Source organism: Artemia franciscana, unplaced genomic scaffold (assembly GCF_032884065.1).
Source record: "Artemia franciscana unplaced genomic scaffold, ASM3288406v1 PGA_scaffold_828, whole genome shotgun sequence".
NCBI lineage: Eukaryota > Metazoa > Arthropoda > Branchiopoda > Anostraca > Artemiidae > Artemia > Artemia franciscana.
This window is the reverse complement of record NW_027062714.1, coordinates 98,812-115,644: the sequence shown is the minus strand read 5'-3', so window position 1 is coordinate 115,644 and position 16,833 is coordinate 98,812. Positions and strand designations below refer to the sequence as shown.

The 16,833-nt window shown below is 33.9% G+C and overlaps 1 protein-coding gene across 1 annotated transcript in view; it reads left to right on the top strand.

Annotated features, from left to right (window-relative positions):
- LOC136042222 (uncharacterized) overlaps positions 1–16,513 on the top strand; it is a 43,130-nt gene extending 26,617 nt beyond the window's left edge. The window contains exons 3-4 of the mRNA XM_065727157.1: positions 9,602–9,752; positions 15,741–16,513. The gene's annotated coding sequence lies outside the window, so the exon portion shown is untranslated. The remainder of the gene's footprint in view (positions 1–9,601; positions 9,753–15,740) is intronic.
- The last annotated feature ends 320 nt before the right edge of the window (positions 16,514–16,833 follow it).

The following is a 16,833-nucleotide window of genomic DNA, read 5'->3' as shown; positions in this document are numbered from 1 at the left end:
GCCGGCGACCCCCCCCCCCCCCCGTCAAGAAAATATCCCCAAGGGAAATATCCCCTGAAAAATACTCCCCGTCAAACCCACTAGGAAAGCCCCCCACCCCACCCAAGAAAATATTCCTATGGAAAATACACCCGTACAAAATACCCCTGTCTTTAGTATATAGAATCAATCTAACCTTGCCTAATATAGGTTCTAAAAATATTTCAAAAATAAGTTTTTTTTCAGAGGAAAAAAACTTGACCCAAAAGTAACTCTAAAAAAGGAATTTTGATAACAATTAATCAGCCAAAAGATTTCGCTTTTTATGATAAGTCTTTCCATAAAATCCAAAACCAAGAAGTTACCCATCAAAAGCTGTGCGCCTGAGAAAATGTTCCTGATTTAAAAATAAAAGGCGGGAAACAACAACAACAAAAAATCAACCGATTTAAGTTAAAATCAGACCGTTAGAATCATCACATCACAAAACCCAACTAATGAGGTTTCAAGATTTCTATCTGCAAAAATATAGAATTTTGTATATTTTGCCAGAAGGAAGATAACAGATGCCCTTTTTTTTTACAGAGAATGATTATATCAATCCGATGGCTCTAAAACACCGGGAGAGGGCACAATGAAACGGAAATTAAACATTTTAATTTTCTTCTTAAATGGCCAAAAGTTTGGAGTGCAACTAGTCCCCCTCCTTTTCCCCCAAAGATAACTGATTAAAATTGTATAGCCATTTGGTTTAGAATGGTTCAAAGGTCCAATAATTATACCTCTGAGATGACTTGAAAATCCCCACTCACAGCCCCGTGGGGAAGGGCTATTAGCTAAGCAATTTTTCCATTGAGAAAATTATAGACATTTTCAATGGGTAATTTTCAGTAAGGGGGGGGGGGGTCCTTCCAATCGAACGAGCCTTTTCCGAAGTGAAAGGCACTGGCCCTTTCAATCTCCAATCGAATGAGCTATTTTTGGAGTTTCTATAACAACAAATGGCCATCTCAAAATTTGTATCAGACGCATTCTGGTAAAACCTGAGGCGTGGGAGGGGGAATGTTATCCATCCTCTGATCATCCTGAATCTTAAAAAAGGGATTAGAAGTTCTGATTACCAGTCCAATGAGCCCTTTCGAAGTAAATATGATCATCCTTTCTTTTTATACCTTATATGCCCCCATAGTATATCTTACAACCCTTGCCCTGAGGGCTCTGGGTTTTCATCCTCAAAGACATAATATCCGGACCTTTCAATTATGTTAAACAAAATGGCTAAATCAAAAATTTGATTGGATGTGTTTGGAGAAATGATGGGTTTAGGAGGGAGGTTAATTGCCCACCAATCACTTTCGACAATTCAAAATGGCACTGGCTCTTTTAATTTCAAATCAAATGAGCTGTTACTGAAGTTTCTGCGACAACATATGGCCATTTCAAAATTTCTATTAGAAATATTTTTGGAAAATACAATATTAGGGGGGGTATCCACCCTCCAAGCACTTTGAGTCTAAAAAAATACACTGGAACTTCTGATTACAAATCCAATGTGTCCCATCAAAAATTTATAAGATCGAATTATCTATGTGGGTCTTATATTCCGCAAGGGTATAACTTAGAGCCCTCTGGGAGGTTGTCATCCTCAAAGACATAATTTTCGGACCTTTCAATTACGTTGAAAAAAATGGCTATCTCAAAATTGGGATCGGTTGTGTTTCGAGAAATCGTTGGTGTGGGAAGGGGCTTAGTTACCCACCATTCATTTTTGACCATAAAAGGGGCACTAGTCCTTTAATCTGAGCTCTTTTCAAAGTTTCCAAGACAACAAATGACCATTTTAAATTTCTGTCGGATGAGTTTCGGAAAAAAACGAGGTGTTGGGGGGATCCCCCCTCCAATCACTCTGAGTCTTAAAATGGCACTAGAACTTCTGATTACCCGTCTAATCACCTCCCTCTGAAGTTTATATGATCATCTCTTCTATATATACACACTATATGCTCCCAGAACATAGCTTACATCCTCAAATACATATTTTCCTGACCTTTTAACTACTTTGTACAAAATGAGTATCTAAAAATTTCGATTAGACTTGTTTGGGGAAATGGTGTTTGTTGGAGGAGGGGTTAGTTGCCCTCCCATAACTTTCGCCTATTAAAAAGGGCACTGGCCATTAAAGTGTCTACTTCTCTGTACTCTCTTCTTTGGAGTCTTATGGTAGCGTTAGACTACAATCTGGAGTTCGATCGGTGGAAGATGTTTAGTGTCTCTAACCTTCATAAAGTATATATGTAGAATATAAAATGTTTATTTATACATATGGGTGTCCATGGATTATTCTTTATGGTTGATTGTGTATGGCTATGCTGTTTGACCTATGTGATTGTATGGATGAGTAGCGTTAAGGCCTCGTTCAAGTGCTAGTCTATATTAATCACTAATGTAGGAAAACAGTCTTCCTTTTCTCCTTCTGTCTTCCTTTTTTTTTCTTTTTTTTTAATGTGTTTGTGCTGTTGCATTGGTGATTTCTCTTTTCATTATATAATACAGTAAATGTACATACAACGAGAACAGAAACAGAATTAAAACTGATAATTTTAATTTAATTAATAATTTTAATTGCTAGCTTATATTCATTACAACAAGCAAATATACATCAGGGCATGTAACAGGAACTGTCCTATTTTAATCTGATAACTTATTAAAGCAAATGCTCCGAATTAATATAGTCATCTAGGAAATAGACTTGATAGAACTTGAGAATTCAATTATGTATCTAACCCGGGAAAACCCACTTTCACCAAGTTTACAGATCTTCCGCCGGGTTTTCAATTTTTTTTTTCACACACACACAAAATATTTCTATGATCAAACAAAGTTACACTTAATTATTACATCTACATTTAGATAAGATTTAACAAAGATACATTTCATTTGGTTGTAGTTTAGATAAAACCTCAGTACAGAATTGCACATACAACTTGCTTCAGTCGAATTGTGGCAGTTGAAAGACAAGGTACCCTACTCAAGTTGTGATAGCAAAAGTAAGTGAATTCTGTTTTTGCGGGAAATAAGTTTTCAAATCTGCCGGGAAAGCTGTAGTACCAAACCTAATTGCATAACAGGTTTATAGATTGCTAGTTCTGGACTGTATACTAGCCTATAATAAGCAAATTCTCACATTAATGGATTCAAGGAGTTTCTAACACGCTAATCAGATTTACTGTGCTACATCTGGTTTACTTGTGTACAGGATCCCCCTCCTCTTTGCAACAATTTAGTCTCTTACCACAGTTTAAGGACTTTTTTGTCCTTTTTCGATTATTTTAAGTAATATCCTTTCAAGTATTTGTATTATTCAGAACGCACTCAATAAGTGAAGTTAGGTTCTTTCGTGAAACAAACTACGATGCAGGTACATTCTAATTAAATATTTGGTATTTTAAAATGAAGATTTGGGATTTGCCAAAGACTAAAAAAGAGGCAATTATATTCTTCCAGGATAAGGGGTTGGGCGGCAGTAGAAGCAGAAGGAAGACCTTCTTTTAACTTGATTCTAAACGACATTTCTGCGTTCTGGGTATATAATTCTACCTTATAATTTTACAATTTTCCTAATAAAGTATTATATTTTCATCATATTTTGTTTAATTTCATTTGCTTTATCAAAAGTCTGAGCTATATATTTGGACATAGGGGGGGGGGGGATTGTGTGCATTGTATCAAATATCTAACTTAACCCAACCTCTATATATAATTAAATTTAAAAAAATGTTTTTTTAACTGAAAGTAAGGAGCGACATTAAAACTTAAAATAAACAGAAATTAATTACCATATGAAAAGGTTTTTCCTCCTCAACACCCCGCTCTTTACACTACGTTTGACTCTTTCTCTTAACTCTTTTTTTGAAACAGTAAAAAACTTGTAAAGGTACCTGTCAAGTAAACAAATTTCGAAGACTTAGAAATCATAAGAGGGTCACATTGGATGCTTGTTAATACATTTCCGAAGTATTTTCTGTTGATTCATTATTGAAAGTTTCATTTTCCTAATATAACTCCTTTCAAAGATAGCCAAAAGTGGCTGAAGTAGAATTTTACCGTTAGGGGTATTATGAAGGGTCTGGGAGTAAAGTATAGCGGGGCTGCATGCAAAATTTTGTTAGCTACAATTCTTTTGCTTGTTACAAAGTAAGAATCGTTTGCATAACATGTTTTCTTCTCAATCCAGAACTTCACCCAAGCATTTTCTCCAAAATCTAGGGGAGGGGGATACAAAATCAGGAGAGTAGGACTAAAAACTAATTCGGAATTTACTCTGTGATATTTTTTTTAGTTGTCAGGTTACAATCCAATTTTTTTTTGTTCATGGCTACTTCGCGGCTGTAGCCTATGTCTAACAATTTGTTGTTGAGTATGGGGGATGTTTGGTAAAATAAGTTAGACACAAAAATGTTGCTTGTCGTTTCGGAAACCTTGAACATCTCCAGGAAAATAGTTACTTTTACAACGCTAAGGAAATCGAAGCGTGACAAAATTTTAAAAATTATTGCATAGTGTGCTGTTCTATTTTAATATAGAAGAGGGCTTGTTTTTTTCTTGCTTTGTAGGTCAATAAACTTATTTATAACAATAAACAGAAACCAATACCTATTCCAATGTTGAAATAGTCAGCTAATTCTTCGCTACATTACCTAAACATGTATTGTTTTGTATAGTATGGATAATAAGCTCCTTGTTTTGCAAACTTGACGTTTTTTTAGGAATACTCACCTAACTCCATATAAACATGGTTCATATTTCTGCTGGTAAGCTGAAATCTGTAATTGTTTATTAGATTTTTTTATTACAATGGATCTATCAATATACAATGGATTTACAACAGTCATAATTATAATGGATTTTTCAACATAACCTCCTTCAGTGTCAAATCACTTTCCTTCCAGGTGATGCTTCCATCCTTTTAGAGTATTTTTAAGAAAATCAAGAGATCATTTCTACATCCTAAAAAGTCCACGAGTCCAGAGTACCTAAAAAGTACCTCCTAAAAATTCAAAAATTCCACAAGTATAACTCCTTTAGTCATAGAAAACGGTTGCCGTTACCTTGTTGACAAAAATTTCGTGTCATTTTGAAATATCCCTCGTATTATTGCATTTGTGATACTGGGAAGGTGAATTTGAACCCAGGAGTTAGAATTGAATGATGGGAATGATGATCATACAAAACTGTATTGGCAAGCCACTAAAAATAAATAGTAGAAAGTTCTTTGTTTCGAAAGCAGATAATATGGTATAATTTCAAGGAACTTTATGATAAATAAAGAAATTATGCGTAAATTATTACTTTACGGTTTATCTAGCAGATATCAATAAAACAAGTACAAATAAATCTACTGATTATTTTTCTCTTTGTTTATAATATTATAGAAAACTAGCCCTTTATTGAAAACACAAATCCCAAGGAAAAAAAAGAATATTGATGTAGGAGTCAAAAGTGAATATGTAGACACGCTTTAATATTACTCCAAATAAAGAACAAATAAACCATAATATGAACTTTAGAAATCCGGTTATTCTCTCTATACAATGCAGAATTATAGTACAAATTCTGAAGCTAATCTATAGTCCTTATACTATCAAGATGGTTTCACTTCAAACTTGTCTACAAAATCATAATGAAATATCCCTAAAATGCTTTATGTTTCATAGTGTAAATGTCCTTACACTGTCTATTTTTAATGTACCACACTCCTATATTGTTTTGTGTATAATCCTACAAACACCGGCAAAGATCATCACTTGGCTCATTTTTATAGTTTTCTTGAAATATGTTAGATGGACCGTAAAGTAATAATTTCTGTTCGTTTTAAGTTCCAATTTCTCTCATTACTTCCCTCAGAAAATCTGTTTTTTTTTAGAATTAATAATGTTAAGAAGACTAAATTTTTTAGACTTGAAAAAAGTAATGGTGAAGAGGTGATGTTGGGTAATGAAAAGATCGATAGAGTGGAAAGCTTCGCTTACTTACGCAGTTTTATATTAAAATAGAATTTAAAATAGAATAGCCACTTATCTAAGTAGTGTGATTTGCATAGCTTAGATACCAATACAGTTATGAAAATTACTATCTTGCCCATGAGAAGCTTTTGGTACAGAGCTCTGAACTTGGTGCCTCCTCCAAGCCCGCGCTCCGACGTACATTAATCACATTTTCCACGGGAAAATCTTGGCACACAATTTGATCCCTACTGAACATTTCCCCTGAACCATTCCACCGTAACGTTCTCTTCATATGCAAAATTGTGAATCCAAATTGAAAGAAAATAAAATAAAATGAATTCCGTAGAAGAATTCATGGAAATTCTTCAAAAAGTTCTTTTTACCCAATTATAATCCCCATGACAATCCCCCTTAGAAAACCCCCACGAAATAAGTTCGTATCATCCCCAATAATGGGGATGATAAGCAATGGACAGTTATAAAATTTAAAAGTTGCTTAAACTTCTACAATGGCATTCTCTGATTGTTTTGTACTTACGGAGGGAGGGAGATACCTAAATGGCTGTATTTTAATCCCAAAACATCCCTGCTCTCATTGAGACTTCAGGTAAATAGATAATCTGTTTTAAGGGAGGGACGAGGGGAGGGTGAAGGTAGAAATTGATGTATAATCCCTAGGGCAGACAGTACTTTCTCCATAGCCGTGAACGAAGCAATGAAAAATCGAGCCGTAATAAAACATAACCTCATTCTGTCAATAAAATTGGAAGATCGTATGTTAATTGACATTTGAACAAATAACCGGTTATTTGATTGATTTTTACGTTTGAACAATTCAACAGATGAGGTTGAAACAAGAAATGGGCATATTCAGTGAAAAAACAGGGGTGTCACAGACAGAGGCGCCATTTGGGCCAAATCTTGGGGTGGGCATGGGGCATTTGATAGAACTTGAGACTTTTATTATGAATCTAACCTACTTTCAAAGTTTACAATGATTAATAGCGTAATTACCCCAAGGGTCGTCAGGTAATTAAGCTCTGTGGCTAATAGGCATGCAGTTAGTTCAAATCATTTGAACAGAATGGATTATGTTGGACATAATGGATAATTATGGCCGGAAAAGAGCCCTTTGTGGTGGAAGTTTAGGCCCCCCTGGAAAATCTGGGGTGGGCATTTGCCCACCCCTGATTCCCTAAATGGCGCCTCTGGTCACAGAACACTTTCATATGTATTAAAAAAGGCAAAATCTTTTTTATACATATAAAAACAAATAAATATAAAGCTTTTAAACTCCCCCTCAGCATTACTGGCTTTATAAACCATAACACAAACCAAATATATAGTTTGTCACGTCAATAGGGGACGTTTAAAATAAAAAACTTTCAAACTTAGGTTTTTAAGAAATCAGAAGGCATAAAAAATCTGATTCAATCGTTTAATTTAGATAACTTCAAACTTTGCTTCAAACTTTGTACCATTCAGATTTTCATCTATTTCGATCTTCTTGAAATAGTAGCCTTTTTTTTAGAAATTAAAGTGGGTGTGACAGTTTAATTTTTATTTAATTACCAATGGTATTTTGGAAAATGTTCATAGTTCATATTTTTGGCCATGTTCAGGAATAAAAGTGGAATTTATCACTAAAAAACACCAATAGCTGAGAAAGATATTGAGCATTGTTTAAGAAAGAAAAATATCATTAGATTAAAACAAAGGAGATTCACCTTAAGCTCTCTTTTTTATTTATGATTAAATAAAAAAAAAACAAGTTTTTTTTAACTGAAAGTAAGAAGCGACATTAAAACTTGAAACAGAAATTACTCCGTATATGGAAGGGGGTGTTCCCTCCTCAACGCCCCGCTCATAACGCTAAAGTTTGACTCTTTCTCTCAGCTCTACTTTTTAAAACAGTAAAAAACTTTAGCGTAAAGAACGGGGCGTTGAGGAGGGAACTCCCCCTTTCATATAAGGAGTAATCTATGTTCGTTTTAAGTTTTAATGTCACTCCTTACTTTCAGTTAAAAAACTTGTTTTTTATTTAATTTCTGAGCGTTTTTGAATTAATGCATGTTTTGATTTTGGCTCTCTGCACATGAATATTTAAAACGAAATTTGTATAGTAACTTTTTTTTGGCTAAATGGCTTTCTATTAGTTTTGGTCGGACGATTTTGAGAAAAAAGGGATGGGGGAAGAGGCCTAGTTGCCCCCAATCTTTTGGCTACTTAAAAAGGCAACTAAAACTTTCAATTTTTTACGAACGTTTTTATTAGTGAAAAATATACGTACCTTACGAATTAACTTACGCAACTAATTTCTGTATTTGTTTATTTTCATTATGTATATGGTGGAGCTTCCACCCTTGTTAATATCTCGTTCTTTACACTAAAGCTTAAATTTTGTCCCAGTTCTTTAAGAATGACCCCTGAATCACAAAGGCCATAGAATAAATAGTTGAAATTACTAAAAATACTTTAGTGTAAAGAGCAAGGTATTTAGGAGGAGATGGACCCCTTATATGCTTAATAATTTACTTACTTTCTTACTTTAATAATAACTTACTTTCAGTTGAAAAAAAAACTTTTTAACATTTAATTTTTCATTGTTTTTTGTTTTAAATAATGCTAGAAAATCCTTCGCCCCCTTCATAGAAATTCTCTTCCCCCATGAAAAATTATCCATGAAAAAATCTTCCCAGGTAACTCCCTCTCCTCAACCCCCCCCCCCCCCAACAAAAAAAATTCCCTTGAAAATGTTTGTACACTTCCCAACAACTATTGCTCTATGTAAACACTGGACAAAGTTTGTAACTTGCAGCTATCAAAATACCATTTTGTTAGAGTTTCGTTTACTATTGAGCCAGGTAGGTCGTTTGAATTAAAATGGAATTGTTGTGGGCATCAAGTCATGGCTAATTGTAGAAAAAGCTAAGACAGATAGTCCAATTGAGTGAGAGGCAATTCTGGCAATAGCCCCCCCCCCCTTATTAGCATTGTATAAAAATGATGTTAGTTCATTTGCTAATAGATATATTCATTACCACGAACTGTTTGATTAGGAACTTGATATTGTAACATTTACCGATATCCACTTTTTTTTTAAACTTTACCGTTTTATAATTCAAAAGTTACGCGAAAAAAATATGAAAATCTGAAAATAAACTGACAATAAAGTTTAAATTAAGTGTACAGAACATCCTGGAATTCTGAAAAGGTTTGGCTGTGAGCCGTGTTGGATTAATATTGATTGACCCGGTTGATGTTATAGCTACTCCACACGTTGTTTTATTTGTTTTTATGTGCGACAAGCGAAACCTTTCTTCGTTTCGGCCATAGTAACTAAATAATTAACTCCACTATCTTGTAGATACTACAAATACTACTGCTAACAACTCAATGCAGTAACAAGTCCCCTAAGGCCACCAGTTCTAAATGATGATCTGTTTGATACATTTAACCATTGGCGTCAATTAGGAGAGGGGAGCAAAACGTATTATATGTGGAGAGGGGGTAAAAATTGGCCTCTTGTACGAAAATGCCAAAATAATGCATTTTGATGAATTTACTCCAAAAAAGGCATTTTCAAAATATAACTCATGTCATTTCCTTTTTTATAGGAGTCAGTTTTGTCAAGTTAATACCACGCAACTGAGAAAACAATGGCCGAGTCTACTTCACCCTTTATTGCGCTCTTAAACAAACTGACGAATACAGACAGTTCGATAGTTACTATACGATGCAATGATGGAGATGTTAAAGTAAAGTAAAGTAAGCAATGTTTTCAAGTGTATGTTTGAAAATGACTTTATTGAGAAGAGAACAAACAAAGTTGTAGTTAACGATATTCATTTTGAAACAATGAAATTTATCATGCAATATTATGAACATGGAACTGTTCACGGTTACGAGAAAGTTACCAAGGAAGGGTTTGACTATATTATTGAGAAATATGATTTGTTTGGTATTAAGGATGATATTGCAGAAAAACTAATTGGTGAATACAGACAAGGTAAAAATTTAAAACTCCTTGAAGCTTATTTTTTAATTTCCGACAGTCCAAAGTCTAAGATTGGAGCGCTAAGAGAACTTGCGTGCGTTGCTGTAGAAGGAAAAGTAGTTCCAAATTTTGTCAATGCATTTACTGTTGATGATTTTACGAAATTCTCGGAAATATGTTGTGATATGCTACGTCAGTCAAAGATGGATAATTGGGAAAGTTTTTTGAATATATTCTACAGTTGGACGTCAGAGAATCCTGAAGGAAGATCCATAGCGTCCTTAAAAATCCTGTCACTGATTAACTTAGAAAACTTCCCAGTGCCCGAAGTTCTCACATTGTTTGAAAAGTTGAAGCTTCGACAGGAATTTACAACAATGAAGTTAGTCCTAGAGAAATCTTTGGGCTCTTTATTGAAGGTTGAAAAATATGATCACTATTTAAATTCGTCGATTATTGCGAATAAATTTTATTGTCAAACGTGCAAGCATAGTAATGAACCCCCTTATCATTTTTCATCGAAGTGCAAGGGAACACATAGAGGAGAAAATTTGATCCAATTTTTGTGTTACCTAAAAAGTGAAACAAATGTTTATGGGTGCTTGATTTCAAAATAATACTTTTCTATGTGGCTTATATTTCTTTTTCTACCAATCTTACTTTTACTTTTATTTGAGTAATTTATATATTTCTAAGACTATTTTTCTGATTCGACCACCTTATACATTTTTCAACGAAATGTAAGGATATCAAGAATGTACTGGATATCTCAAGACAAATTCTCCAAAGAATTAAAAAACAATCAATCTTAAATTAATATAAAAGTAAGATATAGTTCTGTGAAAAGCCATCAGCTAGTAATGGCCCCCTTTATCGAAAAATTTATAGATAAATCTTAGTAACAAACTATTAGGAATATACAAGAAAAGAATAGATTAGAACCAAAATTAATGATGTCGATTCTTGGTGGATAAAACTCAAGTATCAGGAATACATCTTTATTAGTTTAGCTCCAAAATGGATTCAAATAAATACCAAACATTGACCCTAGATGACATAAACACCACTGATGAATTTATCAGTATTCGTCCACCTTGATTTCATTCTCATCATTCAGAAAATATTTATGATGAAAGCCTGTGTTTTATTGGAAAACTAAAGAAAAATTCTGGCATAGCTTCAAAAAAAGAAAATTTTCTAACTTTTCTACGATCGTATAATTTACTAACCAGTCAAATAGTTATGCGAATAGTAATGGTTTATGGATTTTGATTGCTAAACAAAAATCAAAGAACCTGGCTATAAGGAGCTTAAGTATGATAGGTGAAAATGTTAAATATGTTTATAATTTGCTAAAAATTGCAAATATTGAGAACGCAAATTTTGATTCAAAGAAAAAGTGTCTAATATTCCCCTTAAATAAAATCTGTTCAATAGTTTTTTTCAAAATATTTGTCTCAAAAGGGTTTCTAAGCAATCATTTGAAGGCGGTGTTGAAATGTTATTTGACATTAAAATTCAATCTATAGTAATTGAAACTTGATATAGTTCAAGTACAGTCACTTGAAAAGCGATTTGACTTGTCCTCATTTTATTTTGTCTATGTTTTAATTATATATTTGAGATATCTGAATAAAATGGCTATTTAAATAGTTACATTTGTTGTAAAAACTTTATCTGAGACAACTATAGGCTTACTTGTTGGCAAAAATGGCCGGATAGAGGATTTTCAAAATTGTATATTTCAATATACCAACTTAAAGTGTTGCAACTACTAATAAAAATTCATCGCAGCACCAACCTTGGCTAATGTCAGCACATCCTTAATTGTTCTTTTCCTAGATCACACTGTTAGAGCTTGAGGCTCGAAGGGACCCCTTTCATTAAGCTTTTGACTGTTTTTCTCCCATTTTGGAGCGTCTTCTTCAGTCATCAAATAGTTCGTGGTAACGAACTGTAGTAAGGAGCGACCCGGCTCAATAGTAACCAAAACTCTAAAAAATGGAATTTTGATACCAATAGCTATATCAAAAGAATCACATTTTAATGCTGGTTTTAAATATATAAGTTTCATCAAGTTTAGTCTTACCCATCAAAAGTTACGAGCCTGAGAAAATTTGCGTTATTTTAGAAAATAGGGGGAAACACCCCCTAAAAGTCATAGAATCTTAACGAAAATCACACCATCAGATTCAGCGTATCAGAGAACCCTATTGTAGAAGTTTCGAGCTCCTATCAACAAAAATGTGGAATTTTGCATTTTTTGCCAGAAGGCAGATCACGGATGCGTGTTTATTTGTTTTTTTGTTTTTTTTTTGTTTTTTTTTCCAGGGGTGATCGTATCGACCCAGTGGTCCTAGAATGTTGCAAGAGGGCTCATTCTAACGGAAATAAAAAGTTCTAGTGCCCTTTTTAAGTGACCAAAAAAATTGGAGGGCACCTAGGCCCCCTCCCACGCTAATTATTTTCCCAAAGTCATTGGATCAAAATTCTGAGATAGCCATTTTATTCAGCGTAGTCGAAAGACCTTATAACTATGTCTTTGGAGACGACTTACTCCCCCACAGTCCCCGTGGGAGGGGCAACAAGTTACAAACTTTGACTTGTGCTTACATATAGTAATGGTTATTGGGAAGTATACAGGCGTTTTCAGGAGGATTTTTTGGTTGGGGGGAGGGGTTGAGAAGAGGGGGATATGCTGGGGGAACTTTCCATCGAGATTTTGTCATGGGAGAAGAAAACTTCCATGAAGGGAGAGCAGGATTTACTAGCATTATTTAAAAAATAAATGTGAAAAAGCTTTTTCACCTGGAAGTAAGGAACAGCAATAAAACTTAAAACAAACAGAAATTATTACCCATATAAGGGGCTCACCTCCTTATGATACCTAGCTCTTTACGCTAAAGTATTTTTAGTAATTTCAACTATTTATTCTACGGCTTTTGTGATTCAGGGGTCATTCTTAATGAATTGGGATAAAATTTAAGCTTTAGTGTAAAGAGCGAGGTACTGACGATGGGGCGAATCCTCTCATATATGTAATAAAAACATGAGAATACAAAAGTTCTTTACGTAAGCTAATTTATAAGTTACGTAAATCTTTTACCAATAAAAAGATTCGTAAAAAATTAAAAGTTCTAGTTGCCTTTTTAATTAACCAAAAAATCTAGGGCAACTAGGCTTCGCCCCCGCTCTTTTTTTCTCAAAATCATTCGATCAAAATTATGAGAAAGCCATTTAGCCCCCCAAAATAAAATATGCAAAATTTCGTTTTGATTATTCCTCTGCGGAGAGCCAAAATCAAAACATGCATTGATTCAAAAACGTTCAGAAATTAAATAAAAAACGAGTTTTTTTAACTGAAAGTAAGGAGCGACATTAAAACTTAAAACGCACAGAAATTACTTCGTATATGAAAGAGGCTGCTTCCTCATCAACGCCCCGCTCTTTACGCTAAAGCTTTTTTACTGTTTTAAAAAGAAGAATTGAGAGAAAGAGTCAAACTTTAGCGTAAAGAGCGGGGCGTTGATGAGGAAGCAGCCTCTTTCATATACGAAGTAATTTCTGTGCGTTTTAAGTTTTAATGTCGCTCCTTACTTTCAGTTAAAAAAAACTCGTTTTTTTTATTTAATTGCCGGCAAAGAGTGTGGTTTATCCATCTTAAAACTCATTCATAAAAAAATTAAATGTTAAAATAGGACCACTTTTTGTACTGCTTGTTATGTGATTCCCCGCACCAGAATGTTTTTGAACTTGACCTCTATAAATATGAACTGTGATTCCATGTGACCTATAATTTTGCAACCTATGTCGCCTTTATAGTTTTCTATAAACTGATCCATTGTACAAAACTCTTCACACGGGTCTATAGGTATTTTAGCATGATATCATGACGTCGCATAGAATGTCCCACACATAATAATGTGGAATGATTTCAAAAATTACAGTGTTTTGTTAAATATTGCCTTTTAGTTGGGTGCTATCAAGACTAGTTTACAAATAGCAATGAAAGTAGTGTTTAAGAAAAATTGTAATTGAAATGGTGTTTTTGCTAGGAGATTTTAATGCCCAGGTTGGTAGAAATAGGGATAGATGGTATCCTAGCCTAGGTAATTTTGGTGTAGGAAAAGAAAACAGTAATGGCTATAGGCTTTTGCAATTTTGTAGGTATAACAACCTAGTTATAACCAATACGGTGTTTGGTCACAAAATGGCCCATAAGTTGACATGGTATTCACGTGATGGTAAGACAGCAAACCTTATTGATTATGTTATTGTAAACAGAAGACTAGCAGGATCAATACAAGATACTAGGGTGTATAGGAGTGCCGTTATTGATGTTAAAAGTAAAGATCACCATCTAGTAGTGTCTAAGGTTAATTTAAAGCTGAAATTTCGGAAGAGTAACTCCCTCCCGGGAAGTTATGATGTTGGTAGACTTCAGGATGAAAATTTGAGAAAAAAATTCCAGGAACAGTTGAGTACTAAACTTGAGGGTTTAAAATTTGACAATGTGGAAGATGGATGGAATAATTTCAGAAAAACAATTTGTGAAGTTGCTGATGGTGTCCTAGGGAGTTGTGAGGTTGTGAGGGGGGCCAGTTGCCCTCCAATCTTACCAAATCCAATATGGCTCTGCATTAGCCTTGCAATTTTTCCATTGAGAAAACTATGGACATTTTCAATGGGTAATTTTCAGTAAGGGGGGGGGGGTTTCCACGGGAAAAACTCAAAATTGAATTAAAAGCTGAAGTCAAACTTGAAACCAACAAAAATTACCACAGACAGGAGTTTGGCTACTGCCTCTTCTCTCCTCCCCCAGCCGTAGAAGGGTAAATCTTATTGTGTCATTTGTGTGGTATGGAAAATTATATTTGTCTTGACCAGTCCTTGGAATCAACAATAAAAAGAAACTGAATACTTAATATATAATGTTACTTAAGATTTTATTTCACTGTAATTTTAATTTTTCAATGTTGTAAATATAAAAGAAAATGTTTTAATATAATTTGTCTTCATTAAATTTTTATTTGCAGTGAAAATTTTTCACCCGAATAAGTGGATTGTTCCCGAATGGAAGTGGGAAGATGTCGTAAGAAAAGATTTAAATGAAATGAAATATTCTTGGGATAATGTAAAAAGGAAGGCTTTGAATAGATTGGAACGGAGGAGGAACGTGTTTAGCTGTTTTGACCTCGAGCAACTCGGTGCTATAGTGAGTCGTTAGTTGTAGTAGGCCTATAGTTCTTCTCAGTAAAGCACAAATGACGCAATTGGCTTTTGAGTTTTAAGATTAGGGGGAGGCAGCAGCCAAACTCCTGTTAGTAGCGATTATTGTTCTTTTTAAGTTTTAACTCAATATTACATTAAATATTTTACTCGTTTTAAAAATTATTTATTCATTTATATTAGTACCTGTTAACAGCATGTTTGCTGTGATTGTTACTTTTATTTCTATTATTTTTAGGTTTTGTTTATTCTTTAGAAGTAATTTATCGTTGTTTTGAATTTATTTCTGCAGGCATGAATTTCATAAGGTTTATGTTATAAGTTAAAAACCTAAATAAGGTTTCACTTAAATAAGGTTAAGGTATGAAGCTTAATTAAGTTTAAAAATCTAATAATAACTTTAATATGTATAATTAAGTTTCATAAGGCTCTTTACTTTTCTTTGAAGAACTTCTTTACGGAGAGTAATTTTTAATATGTGTCCCATTTTCAATAATATTCCCATTTGAACATCAAAGTTTTTTTTTCAGCGTCAAAGTTTCGAAGTTCAGCCTCCTTGCTCAACATTTCCTGAAAGTAGTCAGAACTAGATGATATAGCAGTAGCACGCACACGCAGTCACAGTTGCAAGTTGTCACAGTTGGTAGTAGTCAGTTGGAAGTTAATCAGTGATAGGGTTTTTAACGATGCAATGGATCTTTCTTCTGGATTTTCTGACGCCCAACTGTAAAATACATTCAAAAACTTTCCCAATTATCCATCTTTGATTGACATAGCATATAACAACATATTTCCGAAAATTTTATAAAATCGTCAACACTAAATGCATTGACAAAATTTGGAACTGCTTTTCTTTCTGCAGCAACGCGCGCGAGTTCTCTTAGCGCTCCAATCTTGGACTCTGGACTGTTGGAAATCGAAAAATAAGTTTCAAGAAGTTTTAAATTTTCACCTTGTTTGTATTCAGCAATTAGTTTTTCTGCAATATCATCCTTGATACCAAACAAATCATATTTCTCAACAATATTATCAAATCCTTCCTTGTTAACTTTCTGGTAACCATGAACAGTTCCATATTCATAATATTGCATGATAAATTGCATTGTTTCAAAATGGATATCGTTAGCTACAACTAAGTTTGTTCTCTTCTCAATAAAGTCATTTTCAAATATGCTCTTTAAACCATTGCTTACTGCTGTTAAAAGGCTTTTCTTAGCTTTAACCCATCATTGCATTGTATAGTAACTATGGAACTGTCTGTAATCATCAGTCTATTTAAGAATGCAATAAAAGCTGAAGGAGATTCGTGTATTGTTTTTTCAGTTGAGTGATAGAGTTTTAAAACACTTGAACATGAAATATATTTGGGCAGTCTCTTTATTTAGAGTATTTCTATTAAAAATATTAAATTCAAAATATTACAATAGCACAGAAAGGCTTTGCAAGTCGCACATAAAAACAAATAAAGCAGCATGTGGAGTAGCTCTTGCAACTGTCAAGTAGCTTGTCCAACTGACATGTGTCAATCAATTTTAGACCAAGACGGCTCACACCCAAAGCTTCTCAAAATTTTTGATGCCTTTTGAGGAAATGGAACATCAGCAGCAGGGTCTCTTTTCTAGT